The sequence below is a fragment of the Cololabis saira genome, unplaced genomic scaffold, assembly GCF_033807715.1.
Source record: "Cololabis saira isolate AMF1-May2022 unplaced genomic scaffold, fColSai1.1 scf028, whole genome shotgun sequence".
Taxonomy (NCBI): domain Eukaryota; kingdom Metazoa; phylum Chordata; class Actinopteri; order Beloniformes; family Belonidae; genus Cololabis; species Cololabis saira.
Window position 1 is genome coordinate 417,501 of NW_026906192.1, and position 17,500 is coordinate 435,000.

Here is a 17,500-nt window from a genome sequence, read left to right on the forward strand (position 1 = left end):
TAAGCGAGAGCGTTCTCTGCTGGTTGAAAAAGCTTACAGCACCTGCTATTCCCAGGCGGTCTCCCATCCAAGTACTAACCAGGCCCAACCCTGCTTAGCTTCCGAGATCAGACGAGATCAGGCGCATCCAGGCTGGTATGGCCGTAAGCAGAAGCTGCAGCTTGAAATACCTCTTATATGGAGTTGAAGATAAGTCATAGAATATAAGTCATTGATTTGTTGGTTTTATTTGTTGGAGTTAAAGTGCCTTAACCATGTGCAAAACACTTTAGGACGTGAGCTGTCGCTGTTACCACGTTGAAATATGTTTGGGTAGATTAAGCGAGAGCGCTCTCTGCTGGTTGAAAAAGCTTACAGCACCTGGTATTCCCAGGCGGTCTCCCATCCAAGTACGAACCAGGCCCGACCCTGCTTAGCTTCCGAGATCAGACGAGATCGGGCGCATCCAGGCTGGTATGGCCGTAAGCTGAAGCTGCAGCTTGAAATACTTCTTATATGGAGTTGAAGATAAGTCATATAATACAAGTCATTGATTTGTTGGTGATAATAATTTAGAAGCGCTTATTTGTTGGAGTTAAAGTGCCTTAACCATGTGCAAAACACTTTAGGACGTGAGCTGTCGCTGTTACCACGTTGAAATATGTGTGGGTAGATTAAGCGAGAGCGCTCTCTGCTGGTTGAAAAAGCTTACAGCACCTGGTATTCCCAGGCGGTCTCCCATCCAAGTACTAACCAGGCCCGACCCTGCTTAGCTTCCGAGATCAGACGAGATCGAGCACATCCATGCTGGTATGGCCGTAAGCTGAAGCTGCAGCTTGAAATACTTCTTATATGGAGTTGAAGATAAGTATATAATACAAGTCATTGATTTGTTGGTGATAATAATTTAGAAGCGCTTATTTGTTGGAGTTAAAGTGCCTTAACCATGTGCAAAACACTTTAGGACGTGAGCTGTCGCTGTTACCACGTTGAAATATGTGTGGGTAGATTAAGCGAGAGCGCTCTCTGCTGGTTGAAAAAGCTTACAGCACCTGGTATTCCCAGACGATCTCCCATCCAAGTACTAACCAGGCCCGACCCTGCTTAGCTTCCGAGATCAGACGAGATCGGGCGCATCCAGGCTGGTATGGCCGTAAGCTGAAGCTGAAGCTGCAGCTTGAAATACCTCTTATATGGAGTTGAAGATAAGTCATATAATATAAGTCATTGATTTGTTGGTGATAATAATTTAGAAGCGCTTATTTGTTGGAGTTAAAGTGCCTTAACCATGTGAAAAACACTTTTGGACGTGAGCTGTCGCCGTTACCACGTTGAAATATGTGTGGGTAGATTAAGCGAGAGCGTTCTCTGCTGGTTGAAAAAGCTTACAGCACCTGCTATTCCCAGGCGGTCTCCCATCCAAGTACTAACCAGGCCCAACCCTGCTTAGCTTCCGAGATCAGACGTGATCAGGCGCATCCAGGCTGGTATGGCCGTAAGCAGAAGCTGCAGCTTGAAATACCTCTTATATGGAGTTGAAGATAAGTCATAGAATATAAGTCATTGATTTGTTGGTTTTATTTGTTGGAGTTAAAGTGCCTTAACCATGTGCAAAACACTTTAGGACGTGAGCTGTCGCTGTTACCACGTTGAAATATGTGTGGGTAGATTAAGCGAGAGCGCTCTCTGCTGGTTGAAAAAGCTTACAGCACCTGGTATTCCCAGGCGGTCTCCCATCCAAGTACGAACCAGGCCCGACCCTGCTTAGCTTCCGAGATCAGACGAGATCGCACGCATCCAGGCTGGTATGGCCGTAAGCTGAAGCTGCAGCTTGAAATACCTCTTATATGGAGTTGAAGATAAGTCATATAATATAAGTCATTGATTTGTTGGTGATAATAATTTAGAAGCACTTATTTGTTGGAGTTAAAGTGCCTTAACCATGTGCAAAACACTTTAGGACGTGAGCTGTCGCTGTTACCACGTTGAAATATGTGTGGGTAGATTAAGCGAGAGTGCTCTCTGCTGGTTGAAAAGGCTTACAGCACCTGGTATTCCCAGGCGGTCTCCCATCCAAGTACTAACCAGGCCCGACCCTGCTTAGCTTCCGAGATCAGACAAGATCGGGCGCATCCAGGCTGGTATGGCCGTAAGTAGAAGCTGCAGCTTCAAATACCTCTTATATGGAGTTGAAGATAAGTCATAGAATATAAGTCATTGATTTCTTGGTTTTATTTGTTGGAGTTAAAGTGCCTTAACCATGTGCAAAACACTTTAGGACGTGAGCTGTCGCTGTTACCACGTTGAAATATGTGTGGGTAGATTAACCTTCGTCTGGTGTTAGGGTCGCCACCGACCCGTTCTTAGGTTTTAAATTCATAAAACTACCACAAAAATGCATTTATTGCATCAAGGCTTTTTGACTTTGTCAGGAACCTCTATTTCAACAAAATAATATCCAAAAAATGTTTTTCACTAAATTATAAAATGCTCTGGTTGAAATTGTTACCTTTTTGGTGCTAGGGTCGGTTTCGACCCGGTTATAAAATAAGCTTATAAAGCAATAATTAGAGCCAAAACTGAAATCATAAGTGCACTGTCAGACAGCCAGCTCCTCTCCCAGTCATGTGAGCTTCAGTGGATTCTCATTTTGGATTTTTGTCTTCCAGTTTACCTGCACATAAACAAAAGCAAATAAAGTCGGGCATGTCCAGACGTTTAGGGTCAATTCACTCATTTCACTTGCAGAGTGTACATCTCCAGTTTGCAGCATGCAAAGATGAGAAGAAGATTTACAGTAAGCCAAGTTCTGGACTATATTTTTGGTGAAAATGATAGAGACGACATTGAGCAGAATAGTGATGCAGAGGAGCAGGATTCTGAGGAGGAAGACGATGTGGAGTATCATCCAGAAGATACGGACACATCTGGTGAGACTGACGAGGAGGTCACTGGTGCTGAAGCTTCTTCTGCTGAAAAATTCAAGTCCAAAAATGGAAAGATACTTTGGAGCTCAGTACCTCAAGATGTACATGGCAGGGCAGCTGCTGAAAATGTTATCAAAAAGACCCCTGGAATCACAATGTTTGCTGTGACAAGAGTCACAGCAAACATGTTTTGAGCTATTTAGGCCATTGCCAATAAAAAGAGTCATAATTGCTATGACAAACCTTGAAGGGAAAAAAGTCCATGGCGACATGTGGAAAGACATGGATGAGGAATGCCTGGATGCTTATATTGGTGTTCTTCTTCTTGCTGGAGTGTACAGATGCTACAATGAGTCCACTGATGCATCGACAGGCAGAAATATTTTCCGGGCAACAATGTCACTTCAGACCTTTCGAATGATATCACGAGTCCTCAGATTAGACAACAGGAATACCAGAGCAAGATCTGAACAGCTTGCCCCCATCAGGGGTGTCTGGGAGAAATGGGTGAAGCTCCTTCCACTGATGTTCAACCCAGGGCCAGAGGTGACAGTGGATGAACGTTTTCTCCCTTTCCGAGGAAAATGCCCCTTCCAGCAATACATACCCAGTAAGCCAGGGAAGTACGGCATAAAAATCTGGGCAGCCTGCGATGCCAAAAACAGCTATGCCTGGAACCTACAGATTTACACAGGCAAAGCTGCGAGTGGCATCCCTGAGAAGAACCAAGGAACACATGTGGTCCTTGATTTGAATACTGGCCTGCAGGGTCACAATATCAATTGTGACATTTTTTTAAAGTTCTATTGTTGAAAAAATACTTTTTTTCCATTTCCTTGAGGTAAATGTATATGGGTCGAAATTGACCCATAACACCATAGATGTTACTATAGTTAATAATATTAAAATGAAAAAATAAATGAAACAAATGTATTTAAGAGACGTGTTCTAATACCCCTCAGTAATAGCCAGGTAACACAATAACCATTTATTTATTCATATGATTCTCTTGAGGCTCATTTTGCCAGTTTTTTAAATTGAAATCAAAGGCTATACTGACAAAAAAAGGCCCAGAGTTCCCACACCAAAAATATTAAAACTTAATATTTTCATGGATAAGGAAGCCTAACAATGTAACCAAGAGATGAGAAACAAATTGGATGATGAATAATTGCTTTTAGTGTATTTTAGAGATGATTTAAAACACGGGTCAAAACCGACCCGTTAACATCGGAGATGGTAACAGAAAGCTAACACCAGACGAAGGTTAAGCGAGAGCGTTCTCTGCTGGTTGAAAATGCTTACAGCACCTGGTATTCCCAGGCGGTCTACCATCCAAGTACTAACGAGGTCCGACCCTGCTTAGCTTCCGAGATCAGACGAGATCGGGCGCATCCAGGCTGGTATGGCCGTAAGCAGAAGCTGCAGCTTGAAATACCTCTTATATGGAGTTGAAGATAAGTCATAGAATATAAGTAATTGATTTGTTGGTTTTATTTGTTGGAGTTAAAGTGCCTTAACCATGTGCAAAACACTTTAGGACGTGAGCTGTCGCTGTTACCACGTTGAAATATGTGTGGCTAGATTAAGCGAGACCGTTCTCTGCTGGTTGAAAAAGCTTACAGCACCTGGTATTCCCAGGCGGTCTCCCATCCAAGTACTAACCAGGCCCGACCCTGCTTAGCTTCCGAGATCAGACGAGATCGGGCGCATCCAGGCTGGTATGGCCGTAAGCAGAAGCTGCAGCTTGAAATACCTCTGATATGGAGTTGAAGATAAGTCATAGAATATAAGTCATTGATTTGTTGGTTTTATTTGTTGGAGTTAAAGTGCCTTAACCATGTGCAAAACACTTTAGGACGTGAGCTGTCGCTCTTACCACGTTGAAATATGTGTGGGTAGATTAAGCGAGAGCGCTCTCTGCTGGTTGAAAAAGCTTACAGCACCTGGTATTCCCAGGCGGTCTCCCATCCAAGTACTAACCAGGCCCGACCCTGCTTAGCTTCCGAGATCAGACGAGATCGGGCGCATCCAGGCTGGTATGGCCGTAAGCTGAAGCTGCTGTTGAAATACTTCTTATATGGAGTTGAAGATAAGTTTATAATACAAGTCATTGATTTGTTGGTGATAATAATTTAGAAGCGCTTATTTGTTGGAGTTAAAGTGCCTTAACCATGTGCAAAACACTTTAGGGCGTGAGCTGTCGCTGTTACCACGTTGAAATATGTGTGGGTAGATTAAGCGAGAGCGCTCTCTGCTGGTTGAAAAAGCTTACAGCACCTGGTATTCCCAGGCCGTCTCCCATCCAAGTACTAACCAGGCCCGACCCTGCTTAGCTTCCGAGATCAGACGAGATCGGGCGCATCCAGGCTGGTATGGCCGTTAGCAGAAGCTGCAGCTTGAAATACCTCTTATATGGAGTTGAAGATAAGTCATATAATATAAGTCATTGATTTGTTGGTGATAATAATTTAGAAGCGCTTATTTGTTGGAGTTAAAGTGCCTTAACCATGTGCAAAACACTTTAGGGCGTGAGCTGTCGCTGTTACCACGTTGAAATATGTGTGGGTAGATTAAGGGAGAGCGCTCTCTGCTGGTTGAAAATGCTTACAGCACCTGGTATTCCCAGGCGGTCTCCCATCCAAGTACTAACCAGGCCCGACCCTGCTTAGCTTCCGAGATCAGACGAGATCGGGCGCATCCAGGCTGGTATGGCCGTAAGCTGAAGCTGTAGCTTGAAATACTTCTTATATGGAGTTGAAGATAAGTATATAATACAAGTCATTGATTTGTTGGTGATAATAATTTAGAAGCGCTTATTTGTTGGAGTTAAAGTGCCTTAACCATGTGCAAAACACTTTAGGGCGTGAGCTGTCGCTGTTACCACGTTGAAATATGTGTGGGTAGATTAAGCGAGAGCGCTCTCTGCTGGTTGAAAAAGCTTACAGCACCTGGTATTCCCAGGCGGTCTCCCATCCAAGTACTAACCAGGCCCGACCCTGCTTAGCTTCCGAGATCAGACGAGATCGGGCGCATCTTTTTTTTTTTTTTTTTCTTTTATTATGAAAATGTATACAAGAAAAGTGGTTTAAAACATTGTTATACAGTCAAAATCTTCTACCATTTCGTCACAGTATCAAGTCAAAACATTTCCTTTTCCGAAAACATACAACAATCAAATCTCCAAGTAAATTGTCACATGCACAGTGTCGTACCCAAAACCAAAACATACTCCCAAACCAAAGGAAATAGAAACACATTATGATGCCCTCAACATAGGGATTCAAAGAAGAAAGGAAACACGCAAAATAGCTTCCAATGAAGACCCTTCAGATGTGGAGTATCAACTTGTCTCCCTCTGTTACTTCAACCAACTTATTTCCGTCAACAAAAGCATCAACAAAGGCTGTTTTACTATATTTCAAAACCAGATGTAAGTCCTTCTTTAAAATTGATTTGAAAATCACCCAAACATCCACCATCTTTCCTTCAAAGTGGGAGTAGTTTCTCCTCAGCCTGATTGCCAGTCTAGCGTGACTTAAAACAAAATTGAGCAGGTTGGTATTTATAACTTTGCTTTTAACACTTGTACCAAACAAAAGGAGTTGTTCCCAATGAAATCTATGTATGAATTTACTTCCCCAATGCTCGACCAAAGTGTGTTTCAACCTGTCGAAAAACTGAACCAAACAAGTACAATCCAAAAATAAATGAAAGAAATCTTCCTCCCCGTTCATACACACATCACACATTCTACTCAAATTTTTATTTATTTGATGCAATATTATCTTGGTAAATATCCTATTATGCTTTATTTTAAAATCATTATCTTCACATTCTATACTATTATATTTTATTCTACTACGCCATATGTCATCTATGTTCATTCCCACATATTTCTCCTTCCACATTGTATCCGAGGCAGGCCTCTTTAAGACTTTTTCCAACATTATGCCATATACAATCTTCACCTTCAGTTTACTCAAGCAGATCCTATAATTCTCTCTTTCTATATACAGCTCCGGCCAATCCCCCTCCGTCCTTTTTTCGTCATCACTATTTATCCTCGCTATCCATTCCATGTTCATACTGCTTTTGATTTTATCATATGTATTAATAATAGTTCCTCTTTTAATATCATGATCATCAAAATCAGCATGTCTGATCATATCCACAATTGAATGCTCTGACAGGAGGCCAGGCATTACCTCATACATTATGTTTTTAACTTGTCTTATCCCAGCTCTAAAAAAGATAGCATTATAGAGTGTGTTATCATGATTTAACATTTTGTTATTTAAGAAGATGGGGTTATTGATAACCATATTTATATCTGTGCAGTCATAGTCTATCTGTGGCAAAAATGCAGCCCAGGCACTGAACACCTCCCTATAGAACTCCGGGATGCCTTCGTGCATATGTTTTTTTAAAGCCATCAAGAGACCATATTCTTCGCACTTCCCAGCCTTATGTATATATTGCCTGAAGAAACGTTTCCACGCATAATCTACCTTATCATACAAATATTTAACAATCGTCTTTATCCTAATTGCCTTCTTTTTTATTTCAATATTTACCAACTTAAGCCCTCCCTCCTCATACCCAGCCATTAATGTCTGGTGAGATATTCTCACTCCCTTACCATCCCAAAGAAAAAGAGAAATGATAGAGTTTAACTCTTTCACCACCCACTCCGGCATATCTATAGTCGCTATAAAATGTATCAGTTTTGACATCAGCAAAGCATTTATTATAATAATCTTGCCTTTTAGTTTCAAGCTTCTTAATTTCCAATAATTAATTGTTCTTTTTATTCTATTTATTACCCCTGTCCACGTATAATCTCTGGCTGCCTTCTCATTCACTCCTAGATAAATCCCCAATACTTTGATCTGGTCTTCTGCTATTTTAAAGTTGAGTTTGCACCGGTTATTATTGTCCTTACCCACATATAGAATTTCCGATTTCCCTATGTTAATTTTCGCCCCAGACGCTCTGCCATAAATCTCAATATGGTTTATTACCTCTTGTACACTGTCTGCATTCTGAACTGTTATTGTTGTATCATCTGCGTATTGCAACATGCTAACCCTCCCTCCTCCCGGTAGTTCAATCCCCCTAATGTTATTGTTACTATTTATGAACGTTGCTAAGGGTTCAACAGATAAACTATATAGGAGGGAGGACATGGGACATCCCTGCCTAACAGAACGCTGTAATGGAAAAGTGTTTGTTAGGAACCCATTGCACTTGACTTGGCTCTTTGCGTTTTTGTATAGTAATTCAACCCACGTAATCATTCTACTTCCAAACCCAAACCGTTTTAAAGTGCTGAGGAGAAAATTGTGATTTACTCGGTCAAAAGCTTTATTTAGGTCGACCCCCAAAACAATCCCTCCTTCTCCGTTCGTGTTCATATGATGAATTACATCTCTAACTGTTATTATGGTGTCGCTGATGTCCCTACCCGGTATCCCATATGCCTGTGTCGGTGCCACAATTGTATTTATTATTTTCCCGATTCTACTGCCCAACACTTTTGCCAATATTTTGTAGTCTGTGTTTAGCAGACTGATGGGTCTGAAGTTTTCTAATTTGAGTTTGCTACCTTTATTTTTATATATGATCGTGATGATGCTGAGTGTCATGGAATGAGGTACTTGCTGTGTTCTTTCAATATTCTGTATTACAGTCACCAAGATGGGGGCTAAAAAATCAATGAACTCTTTATAGAACTCGTAGGTCAGGCCATCGGAGCCGGGGCTCTTATTGGACTTTCCACCCATTATAGCTTCCATCACTTCCTGAGTCGTTATATCCCTGTCGCAGCAATCAGCATGCTCACTGGAGAGCTTTGCGGACACAGTGTCAAGTATTCTTTTCATGCACTCATCATCATTTTCCTCCTCCGTAAAGAGGCATCTGTAATAGTCTTCAACCACACTGCAGATTTCCGTAATGTCATTCACCCGATCACCATTATCTTTTTCAAGTTCATCTATATAATTCTTTTCTTGTTTCTGTCTTTCCATTCCCAGAAAGAAAGCTGTGTTTTTTTCCCCCTCCACAGCGTATCTGGCTTTGCTTCGAATAATAGCGCCATCACAATCTTCTACTTCATATGTATGGAGCGTATGTTTTAACTTCAATAAGTTGTCCACTTTCCAACCGGCATCATTATCTGCCCTCTCTAGTTCAGTATCTATTAATAGTTTTATTTATTTTACCCTTCTCTTTTTATATGCATTCTTGTGTTTAGCATATTTAAGGCTTATTGCCTTAATTCCTTTTTTAACTTGTTCCCACCATCGACCCGTATCATCTAACATGCCTTGATTGTCGGACATGGCTTTTAAATATTCTCGTATCCTATGTTTATATTTATTATCCCTAAGCAAGCTATTATTAAGGCACCATACTCCCCCACCCCTCCCTCTTTCCCCTACTTTTATCGTCCCCATGAGGTTTGCGTGGTCACTTATGGTATTAAAATTATATGTTAGTGTGCCGACATAGTTCATTATACTTTTCGCTACTAGACACATATCAATTCTACTTTGCTTTAATACACCCAATACCACCTGTCGTCGGGAGAACTCCCTCTTATCAGGGTTTTCCCACCTCCATTTATCTATAATATCATACATCCCATTCAGCATCAGCAGCTTCCTCCTAGATGCATCAGTCCCAAACATAGTGTTTTTTGATGCATCTAGTCTATCTAACCAGACATTCATATCCCCTATAATGATACAGTTTCCCGTGTAGCAAGGCTCAAGACTATCGAAAAAAAGATTCCTGTCCTTCTCTATGTTGGGGGCATAAACACAAAATAACTTAAAGAAAACCTTCTGCACATAAAATTCGATCCCCACCACTCTTCCCTCTGTGTCCATGTGGCACTGTTTCACATTGGATGCTGTATTTCTTTTGAAAAGTATTGCCACCCCCCTTGCAGTCGTAGTTCCGTTACTATAAAAAAGAAGCCCTGGCCAAAATTTCCTTACCATTTTCACCACCTCCTCATCCCATCGTGTTTCTTGCAGACATATGATGTCTGTGCTACATAAATTGATCACCCTTTGTAACTTATTTCCTGTTCTCAAGCCATTGGCGTTTAGAGAAGAAAAACTTAACGTCATGATGAAAAAAAGAAAAAGAGAAATGAACAAAACTCAAGCAAAATATATAGACAAGAACCCATAAACACTATTTTTTCACACTTAACCCCTTCTTCACTTTCGCCTTCCTCTTCAATTTGTTAATAAATACCGCACTGAGATCTGTGTCCTCCCCCTCAGAAGATTCAAGTGATACCTGGGAGTCATCAGCTGGTTCACTTCCTGCCAGGTTCTCATCCCTCACAGGTACAGAACTAGAGGAAAGACCCCCTCTGGTCCTGACTCCGCTGCCGGCTCTACCTCTTCCCCTCGTCAGGACCCCCCCCGTGCGATCACTGCCGACTCTGGCGCCTGCCGAATGAGGGGATCTGTCCCTGGGGCGAGTGGCATGGACATCGGGTGGTGGAACCACAACCACCTCCCCCCCAATATTCTCCTCCACCGACGAGCCGATTCCCTCCATCATCACTTCGTCCATGCTGCTCCCGATACCCACGTCCTCCATGGACTGATGGGGCGCAGCTGCGCTGCGGCTCACCTCCAGCCTTCCGACCGCCTCCGGCTCCGCAGTCTGGGGGCCACGCCCATCCTCCGTCTCCACTCCCTCAGCCAGCAGCTTCTCCCTCTCCTGCTCCCTCTCGGCCGGTGACGGGGTCTCCTCCCGTTCATCTCCGTCCCCTGCCAGTGCTTCCCTCATCTCCTCTTCCACCTCCTCCTCCTCATCAACTTCTGCATGGAACTCCTCCACGCACTCCCTCGCAAAGTGTCCTTGTTTCAGGCATTTATAGCAGTGGAAGTCCGGACACTCCCTCATAATGTGTCCCGGTTGGATGCACAGTCTACACACTTTAACTTGTTTGTCATGGATCACTCTAAAGTGATCCATGCCCTGTAATGTTTCGAACTTTGTGGAGTAAGGCAGCGATGATACTCCCTAGGGGAATCTCACTCTGACAAAGCGAGTGCCTTCCGCGATGTCAGTCCCAGGCCACACCCTCCTCTTTATAGGGGAGACGGCAGACACACCCCAAAGTGCCAGTTTGTCCAGAATTTCTCCGTCCGTGATGTAAACTGGCAACGACATGAATGATACCACCATCTCGATGTTGTTTATCTCTCTGGCGGTGATCGTATTGTTTCCGACTCTCAAACCCTCCATTAATCTTTCTTTCCCAGCCGCATCTTTCATAGTCAGTTCGTACTTCCGGGGCGTCTTGAACCTGCACCCAATTACTATTCCGCATTTCTCTTTTGTTATCCTCAGCAAATCCATTGTCGAAAGTTTGTCCTCCCCCTCTATTTCCACCTCAATAGTCAGATCCTTCTCATAGGTTCGGTCGACCTTCTCATTGTCTGCATTCCGTTTGCCGTTGTTCAAAGCCATGTCGTCCGTCCGTTACAAACTCCCCCCAAACAGCGAAGCTGCTGGGGGGGGGGGGAGGTGGTTCCTCCACTCTCTTTTCAGGAGGTTTGTGGCCTGATCTTTCCTTCTCCTTCCTCCACCACGTGCTCCCTGGTGTCTTGCTCAAACAAACTGCCACGTCACACTTCCTGCACAAACAGGAAGTCAGAGCGCATCCAGGCTGGTATGGCCGTTAGCAGAAGCTGCAGCTTGAAATACCTCTTATATGGAGTTGAAGATAAGTCATATAATATAAGTCATTGATTTGTTGGTGATAATAATTTAGAAGCGCTTATTTGTTGGAGTTAAAGTGCCTTAACCATGTGCAAAACACTTTAGGACGTGAGCTGTCGCTGTTACCACGTTGAAATATGTGTGGGTAGATTAAGCGAGAGCGCTCTCTGCTGGTTGAAAAAGCTTACAGCACCTGGTATTCCCAGGCGGTCTCCCATCCAAGTACTAACCAGGCCCTACCTTGCTTAGCTTCCGAGATCAGACGAGATCGAGCGCATCCAGGCTGGTATGGCCGTAAGCTGAAGTTGCAGCTTGAAATACCTCTTATATGGAGTTGAAGATAAGTCATATAATATAAGTCATTGATTTGTTGGTTTTATTTGTTGGAGTTAAAGTGCCTTAACCATGTGCAAAACACTTTAGGACGTGAGCTGTCGCTGTTACCACGTTGAAATATGTGTGGCTAGATTAAGCGAGACCGTTCTCTGCTGGTTGAAAAAGCTTACAGCACCTGGTATTCCCAGGCGGTCTCCCATCCAAGTACTAACCAGGCCCGACCCTGCTTAGCTTCCGAGATCAGACGAGATCGGGCGCATCCAGGCTGGTATGGCCGTAAGCAGAAGCTGCAGCTTGAAATACCTCTGATATGGAGTTGAAGATAAGTCATAGAATATAAGTAATTGATTTGTTGGTTTTATTTGTTGGAGTTAAAGTGCCTTAACCATGTGCAAAACACTTTAGGACGTGAGCTGTCGCTGTTATCACGTTGAAATATGTGTGGGTAGATTAAGCGTGAGCGCTCTCTGCTGGTTGAAAAAGCTTACAGCACCTGGTATTCCCAGGCGGTCTCCCATCCAAGTACTAACAAGGCCCGACCCTGCTTAGCTTCCGAGATCAGACGAGATCGGGCGCATCCAGGCTGGTATGGCCGTAAGCAGAAGCTGCAGCTTGAAATACCTCTTATATGGAGTTGAAGATAAGTCATAGAATATAAGTCATTGATTTGTTGGTTTTATTTGTTGGAGTTAAAGTGCCTTAACCATGTGCAAAACACTTTAGGACATGAGCTGTCGCTGTTACCACGTTGAAATATGTGTGGGTAGATTAAGCGAGAGCGCTCTCTGCTGGTTGGAAAAGCTTACAGCACCTGGTATTCCCAGGCGGTCCCCCATCCAAGTACTAACCAGGCCCGACCCTGCTTAGCTTCCGAGATCAGATGAGATCGGGCGCATCCAGGCTGGTATGGCCGTAAGCAGAAGCTGCAGCTTGAAATACCTCTTATATGGAGTTGAAGATAAGTCATAGAATATAAGTCATTGATTTGTTGGTTTTATTTGTTGGAGTTAAAGTGCCTTAACCATGTGCAAAACACTTTAGGACGTGAGCTGTCGCTGTTACCACGTTGAAATATGTGTGGGTAGATTAAGCGAGAGCGCTCTCTGCTGGTTGAAAATGCTTACAGCACCTGGTATTCCCAGGCGGTCTCCCATCCAAGTACTAACCAGGCCCGACCCTGCTTAGCTTCCGAGATCAGACGAGATCGGGCGCATCCAGGCTGGTATGGCCGTAAGCTGAAACTGCAGCTTGAAATACCTCTTATATGGAGTTGAAGATAATCATAGAATATAAGTCATTGATTTGTTGGTTTTATTTGTTGGAGTTAAAGTGCCTTAACCATGTGAAAAACACTTTTGGACGTGAGCTGTCGCTGTTACCACGTTGAAATATGTGTGGGTAGATTAAGCGAGAGCGCTCTCTGCTGGTTGAAAAAGTTTACAGCACCTGGTATTCCCAGGCTGTCCCCCATCCAAGTACTAACCAGGCCCGACCCTGCTTAGCTTCCGAGATCAGACGAGATCGGGCGCATCCAGGCTGGTATGGCCGTAAGCAGAAGCTGCAGCTTGAAATACCTCTTATATGGAGTTGAAGATAAGTCATAGAATATAAGTCATTGATTTGTTGGTTTTATTTGTTGGAGTTAAAGTGCCTTAACCATGTGCAAAACACTTTTGGACGTGAGCTGTCGCTCTTACCACGTTGAAATATGTGTGGGTAGATTAAGCGAGAGCGCTCTCTGCTGGTTGAAAAAGCTTACAGCACCTGGTATTCCCAGGCGGTCTCCCATCCAAGTACTAACCAGGCCCGACCCTGCTTAGCTTCCGAGATCAGACGAGATCGGGCGCATCCAGGCTGGTATGGCCGTAAGCTGAAGCTGCAGCTTGAAATACTTCTTATATGGAGTTGAAGATAAGTCATATAATACAAGTCATTGATTTGTTGGTGATAATAATTTAGAAGCGCTTATTTGTTGGAGTTAAAGTGCCTTAACCATGTGAAAAACACTTTTGGACGTGAGCTGTCGCTGTTACCACGTTGAAATATGTGTGGGTAGATTAAGCGAGAGCGCTCTCTGCTGGTTGAAAATGCTTCTCATGCAAGATGGCGCCGCCTATGGCCGCCACGGTTTTTCGCTCTCTGTTTTTCTTCTGCTTTTTGTTTATTTTTCCTGTTTTCTGCTGCCCCTCACGGGTCACCTTCAGCAGAGAAGAGCTATTTAATATTAGGAAGTCCTCTACCGGCACATCTTGCCCAATTTTCTCTGATCCGGACAGCTTTAAGGAGATTCTGATCGGAGCAGCAGCCGCTGTTTACCGGCTCTACAGGAGACGCAAGCGGGGGAAGCGCGCCGGAGCCCTCGTGCGTCTGAGAGAGAGGGGATTCCGAACCGCGCTCCCCTCCATTCACCTGGGAAACGTCCGATCCCTTACTAACAAAATAGATGAGCTTCTTATGCTCATCACAAGGAACCGGGATTTTAGCAGATCTGCCGCCTTTTGCTTCACGGAAACCTGGCTCAGTGATCTCGTCCCGGACAGCGCAGTACGGCTGCCGGGATTCCAGCTCATCCGAGCGGATCGCTGCAAGGAATCATCAGGGAAACGAAAAGGCGGCGGGGTCTGCCTCTATATAAACGAAGGCTGGTGCACAGATGCCACAGTGCTAAAAGTTTCTTGCAGTCCTCACTTAGAGACACTTTTTGTGAACTGCAAACCATTTTATTCACCGCGGGAGTTTTCATCCTTTGTTCTGGTCGGCGTTTACATTCCACCCGACGCGTGTGTGGCTGAAGCCACTCAGTGTCTCGCCGATCAGATAACAGACCTGGAGAAAAAACTCCCGAACTCATTTTTTATTGTTTTGGGGGACTTTAACAAAGCAAACCTCACTCACGAACTCCCGAAATTCAGACAACACGTCACGTGTCCCACCAGGGACACGCGGACTCTGGACCATTGTTACACCGTCATAAAAAATGCATACCGCTCTGTTCCCCGCGCAGCTCTTGGTCACTCTGACCATTGTCTGCTCCATCTCATCCCTACCTACAGGCAGAAATTAAAGACCTCGAAGCCTGTAGTTAACACTGTTAAAAAGTGGACTGAGGAGTCAAAGCTGGAGCTTCAGGACTGTTTTCAGATCACCGACTGGAGTGTCTTTGAAGCTGCGGCCTCAGATCTCCATGAACTGACTGATACTGTTACATCCTATATCAGTTTCTGCGAGGACATGTGTGTGCAGACCAAGACGTTCTGCACATACAATAACAATAAATCCTGGTTCACTCCGACCCTCAGAAAACTACGCAGAGACAAGGAGAAGGCCTACAGGAGCGGCGACCGAGCCCTGTTCAGGCAGGCCAAAAACACACTGACAAGAGAAATCAGGAAGGCGAAGCGATCCTACGGCGAACGGCTGCAGAATCGCCTCTCTGCCAACCCTGACCCCTCGTCTGTGTGGAGAGGCCTGCAGAACATCACGGGGTTCAAAAGACCAGCTCCACGCCCTGCAGGCAACCACAAACTCGCCAACCAGCTTAACAGCTTTTACTGCCGGTTCGACTCATCATCATCACCATCATCATCATCACCATCATCATCACCTTCATCATCTTCATCATCATCATCACCTTCATCATCATCACCATCATCATCACCTTCATCATCTTCATCATCATCATCACCTTCATCATCATCATCATCATCACCACCTCCCCCCCCCTCACCCTCCCCCCCTGCGGCTCCACCATCACCATCCCCCTCCTCCCCCCCTGCGGCTCCACCTCCACCATCCCCCCCCTCCCCCCCCACTGCCCACCTTTTCACACCTCACCTCAGCAACCCCCCCCACCTCTGTCTACCCCCCTCCCCCCACCCAACACCCTGCCTGCACTGAAGATCTCAGTGGAAGACGTGTGCCGGCTGTTCAAAAGGCAGAAGATCAGGAAGGCTCCAGGCCCGGACGGCGTGTCCCCTTCCTGCCTGAGAGCCTGCGCCGAGCAGCTGGCTCCCACCTTCACACGGATCTTTAACCGGTCCCTGGAGCTGTGTGAGGTGCCCTCATGCTTCAAACGCTCCACCATCATCCCAGTCCCCAAGAAACCCACCATCACAGGTCTAAATGACTACAGACCCGTCGCCCTGACGTCTGTGGTCATGAAGACCTTTGAGCGGCTGGTGTTGAGCCACCTGAAGGACACCACAGGCTCCCTGCTCGACCCCCTGCAGTTTGCCTACCGGGCAAACAGGTCGGTGGATGACGCAGTCAACATAGGACTGCATTACATCCTGCGTCATCTCGACGCCTCAGGGACTTATGCAAGGATCCTGTTTGTGGACTTCAGCTCTGCGTTCAACACGATCGCACCCGCAATCCTCCACCAGAAGCTCACCCAGCTCACCGTGCCTGCCCCCACCTGTCAGTGGATTACCAGCTTCCTGAGTGACAGGAGGCAGCAGGTGAGGCTGGGGAGCATCACATCCAGCACCCGTACCATCAGCACTGGCGCCCCCCAGGGGTGCGTCCTCTCACCACTGCTCTTCTCCCTCTACACTAACGACTGCACCTCAGGGGACTCTTCTGTGAAGCTCCTGAAGTACGCGGACGACACCACCGTCATCGGCCTGATCCGGGAAGGTGACGAGTCCGCGTACAGACGGGAGGTGGATCAGCTGGTCCACTGGTGCGGTCGGAACCACCTGGAACTGAACCCGCTCAAGACTGTGGAGTTGACAGTGGACTTCAGGAAAAACCCACTGCCACTCCTCCCCCTCACCATCCTCAACAGCACCGTCTCCTCCACAGACTCCTTCAAGTTCCTTGGGTCCACCATCTCCCGGGACCTGAAGTGGTCCACCCACATCAACTCCATCAGGAAGAAGGCGCAGCAGAGGTTGTACTTCCTGCGGCAGCTCAGGAAGTTCAACCTGCCACAGCAGCTGCTGATCACGTTCTACTCTGCCATCATACAGTCTGTTCTCTGCTCCTCCATCACTGTCTGGTTTGGATCAGCCACCAAACTGGACAGGCACAGACTGCAACGGACCATCAGGACTGCAGAGAGGATAGTTGGGACTAACCTCCCATCTATCCAGGACCTGTACCGGTCCAGGACCAGGAAACGGGCAGGTCGAATCTCTGCAGACCCCTCACACCCGGGACACCGCCTGTTCCAACTCCTCCCCTCTGGACGGCGCTACAGAGCACTGTACGCCAAAACCTCCAGACACAAAGACAGTTTCTTCCCGCAAGCGGTTGCTCTGATGAACTCCCACAAATAATAAGTCTCAGAGTAACCAAACACGTGCAATAAAAATCATCCAGCACCCTCTTTAATAATCATGTCTGCCTCACTCTGCTGCACCTCTCACTTTTGTACTTCCTTTTGTATAATTTTTTGTATTTTTTGTATAATTTGTCTGTTAAAATTGTATATAGGTTATACTTATACTTTATTCTTATACTTATTCTTATTTTTATTCAGAACTATCCTTCTTTTA

General features: G+C 45.3%; 19 non-coding genes across 19 annotated transcripts; all 19 read right to left on the minus strand.

Annotated features, from left to right (window-relative positions):
* Nucleotides 1–30: 30 nt before the first annotated feature.
* Nucleotides 31–149, minus strand: LOC133427639 (5S ribosomal RNA). Its single transcript, XR_009772842.1, has one exon. It is a non-coding gene; the product is annotated as a 5S ribosomal RNA (ribosomal RNA).
* A 199-nt stretch (nt 150–348) lies between these two features.
* Nucleotides 349–467, minus strand: LOC133427559 (5S ribosomal RNA). The gene has a single exon (XR_009772766.1). It is a non-coding gene; the product is annotated as a 5S ribosomal RNA (ribosomal RNA).
* Nucleotides 468–684: 217 nt separating this feature from the next.
* On the minus strand, nt 685–803 carry LOC133427778 (5S ribosomal RNA). Its single transcript, XR_009772973.1, has one exon. It is a non-coding gene; the product is annotated as a 5S ribosomal RNA (ribosomal RNA).
* Nucleotides 804–1,019: 216 nt separating this feature from the next.
* Nucleotides 1,020–1,138, minus strand: LOC133427606 (5S ribosomal RNA). Its single transcript, XR_009772811.1, has one exon. It is a non-coding gene; the product is annotated as a 5S ribosomal RNA (ribosomal RNA).
* A 223-nt stretch (nt 1,139–1,361) lies between these two features.
* Nucleotides 1,362–1,480, minus strand: LOC133427695 (5S ribosomal RNA). Its single transcript, XR_009772894.1, has one exon. It is a non-coding gene; the product is annotated as a 5S ribosomal RNA (ribosomal RNA).
* Nucleotides 1,481–1,679: 199 nt separating this feature from the next.
* On the minus strand, nt 1,680–1,798 carry LOC133427825 (5S ribosomal RNA). The gene has a single exon (XR_009773019.1). It is a non-coding gene; the product is annotated as a 5S ribosomal RNA (ribosomal RNA).
* Nucleotides 1,799–2,015: 217 nt separating this feature from the next.
* LOC133427710 (5S ribosomal RNA) lies at nt 2,016–2,134 on the minus strand. Its single transcript, XR_009772908.1, has one exon. It is a non-coding gene; the product is annotated as a 5S ribosomal RNA (ribosomal RNA).
* Nucleotides 2,135–4,204: 2,070 nt separating this feature from the next.
* Nucleotides 4,205–4,323, minus strand: LOC133427857 (5S ribosomal RNA). The gene has a single exon (XR_009773051.1). It is a non-coding gene; the product is annotated as a 5S ribosomal RNA (ribosomal RNA).
* A 199-nt stretch (nt 4,324–4,522) lies between these two features.
* On the minus strand, nt 4,523–4,641 carry LOC133427524 (5S ribosomal RNA). The gene has a single exon (XR_009772732.1). It is a non-coding gene; the product is annotated as a 5S ribosomal RNA (ribosomal RNA).
* Nucleotides 4,642–4,840: 199 nt separating this feature from the next.
* On the minus strand, nt 4,841–4,959 carry LOC133427535 (5S ribosomal RNA). The gene has a single exon (XR_009772743.1). It is a non-coding gene; the product is annotated as a 5S ribosomal RNA (ribosomal RNA).
* Nucleotides 4,960–5,174: 215 nt separating this feature from the next.
* LOC133427784 (5S ribosomal RNA) lies at nt 5,175–5,293 on the minus strand. The gene has a single exon (XR_009772979.1). It is a non-coding gene; the product is annotated as a 5S ribosomal RNA (ribosomal RNA).
* Nucleotides 5,294–5,510: 217 nt separating this feature from the next.
* Nucleotides 5,511–5,629, minus strand: LOC133427478 (5S ribosomal RNA). The gene has a single exon (XR_009772689.1). It is a non-coding gene; the product is annotated as a 5S ribosomal RNA (ribosomal RNA).
* A 6,215-nt stretch (nt 5,630–11,844) lies between these two features.
* LOC133427642 (5S ribosomal RNA) lies at nt 11,845–11,963 on the minus strand. Its single transcript, XR_009772845.1, has one exon. It is a non-coding gene; the product is annotated as a 5S ribosomal RNA (ribosomal RNA).
* A 199-nt stretch (nt 11,964–12,162) lies between these two features.
* On the minus strand, nt 12,163–12,281 carry LOC133427547 (5S ribosomal RNA). Its single transcript, XR_009772754.1, has one exon. It is a non-coding gene; the product is annotated as a 5S ribosomal RNA (ribosomal RNA).
* A 199-nt stretch (nt 12,282–12,480) lies between these two features.
* LOC133427660 (5S ribosomal RNA) lies at nt 12,481–12,599 on the minus strand. The gene has a single exon (XR_009772862.1). It is a non-coding gene; the product is annotated as a 5S ribosomal RNA (ribosomal RNA).
* Nucleotides 12,600–12,798: 199 nt separating this feature from the next.
* On the minus strand, nt 12,799–12,917 carry LOC133427809 (5S ribosomal RNA). Its single transcript, XR_009773004.1, has one exon. It is a non-coding gene; the product is annotated as a 5S ribosomal RNA (ribosomal RNA).
* Nucleotides 12,918–13,116: 199 nt separating this feature from the next.
* Nucleotides 13,117–13,235, minus strand: LOC133427479 (5S ribosomal RNA). The gene has a single exon (XR_009772690.1). It is a non-coding gene; the product is annotated as a 5S ribosomal RNA (ribosomal RNA).
* A 198-nt stretch (nt 13,236–13,433) lies between these two features.
* On the minus strand, nt 13,434–13,552 carry LOC133427828 (5S ribosomal RNA). Its single transcript, XR_009773022.1, has one exon. It is a non-coding gene; the product is annotated as a 5S ribosomal RNA (ribosomal RNA).
* Nucleotides 13,553–13,751: 199 nt separating this feature from the next.
* On the minus strand, nt 13,752–13,870 carry LOC133427558 (5S ribosomal RNA). The gene has a single exon (XR_009772765.1). It is a non-coding gene; the product is annotated as a 5S ribosomal RNA (ribosomal RNA).
* Between the last annotated feature and the right edge of the window lie 3,630 nt (nt 13,871–17,500).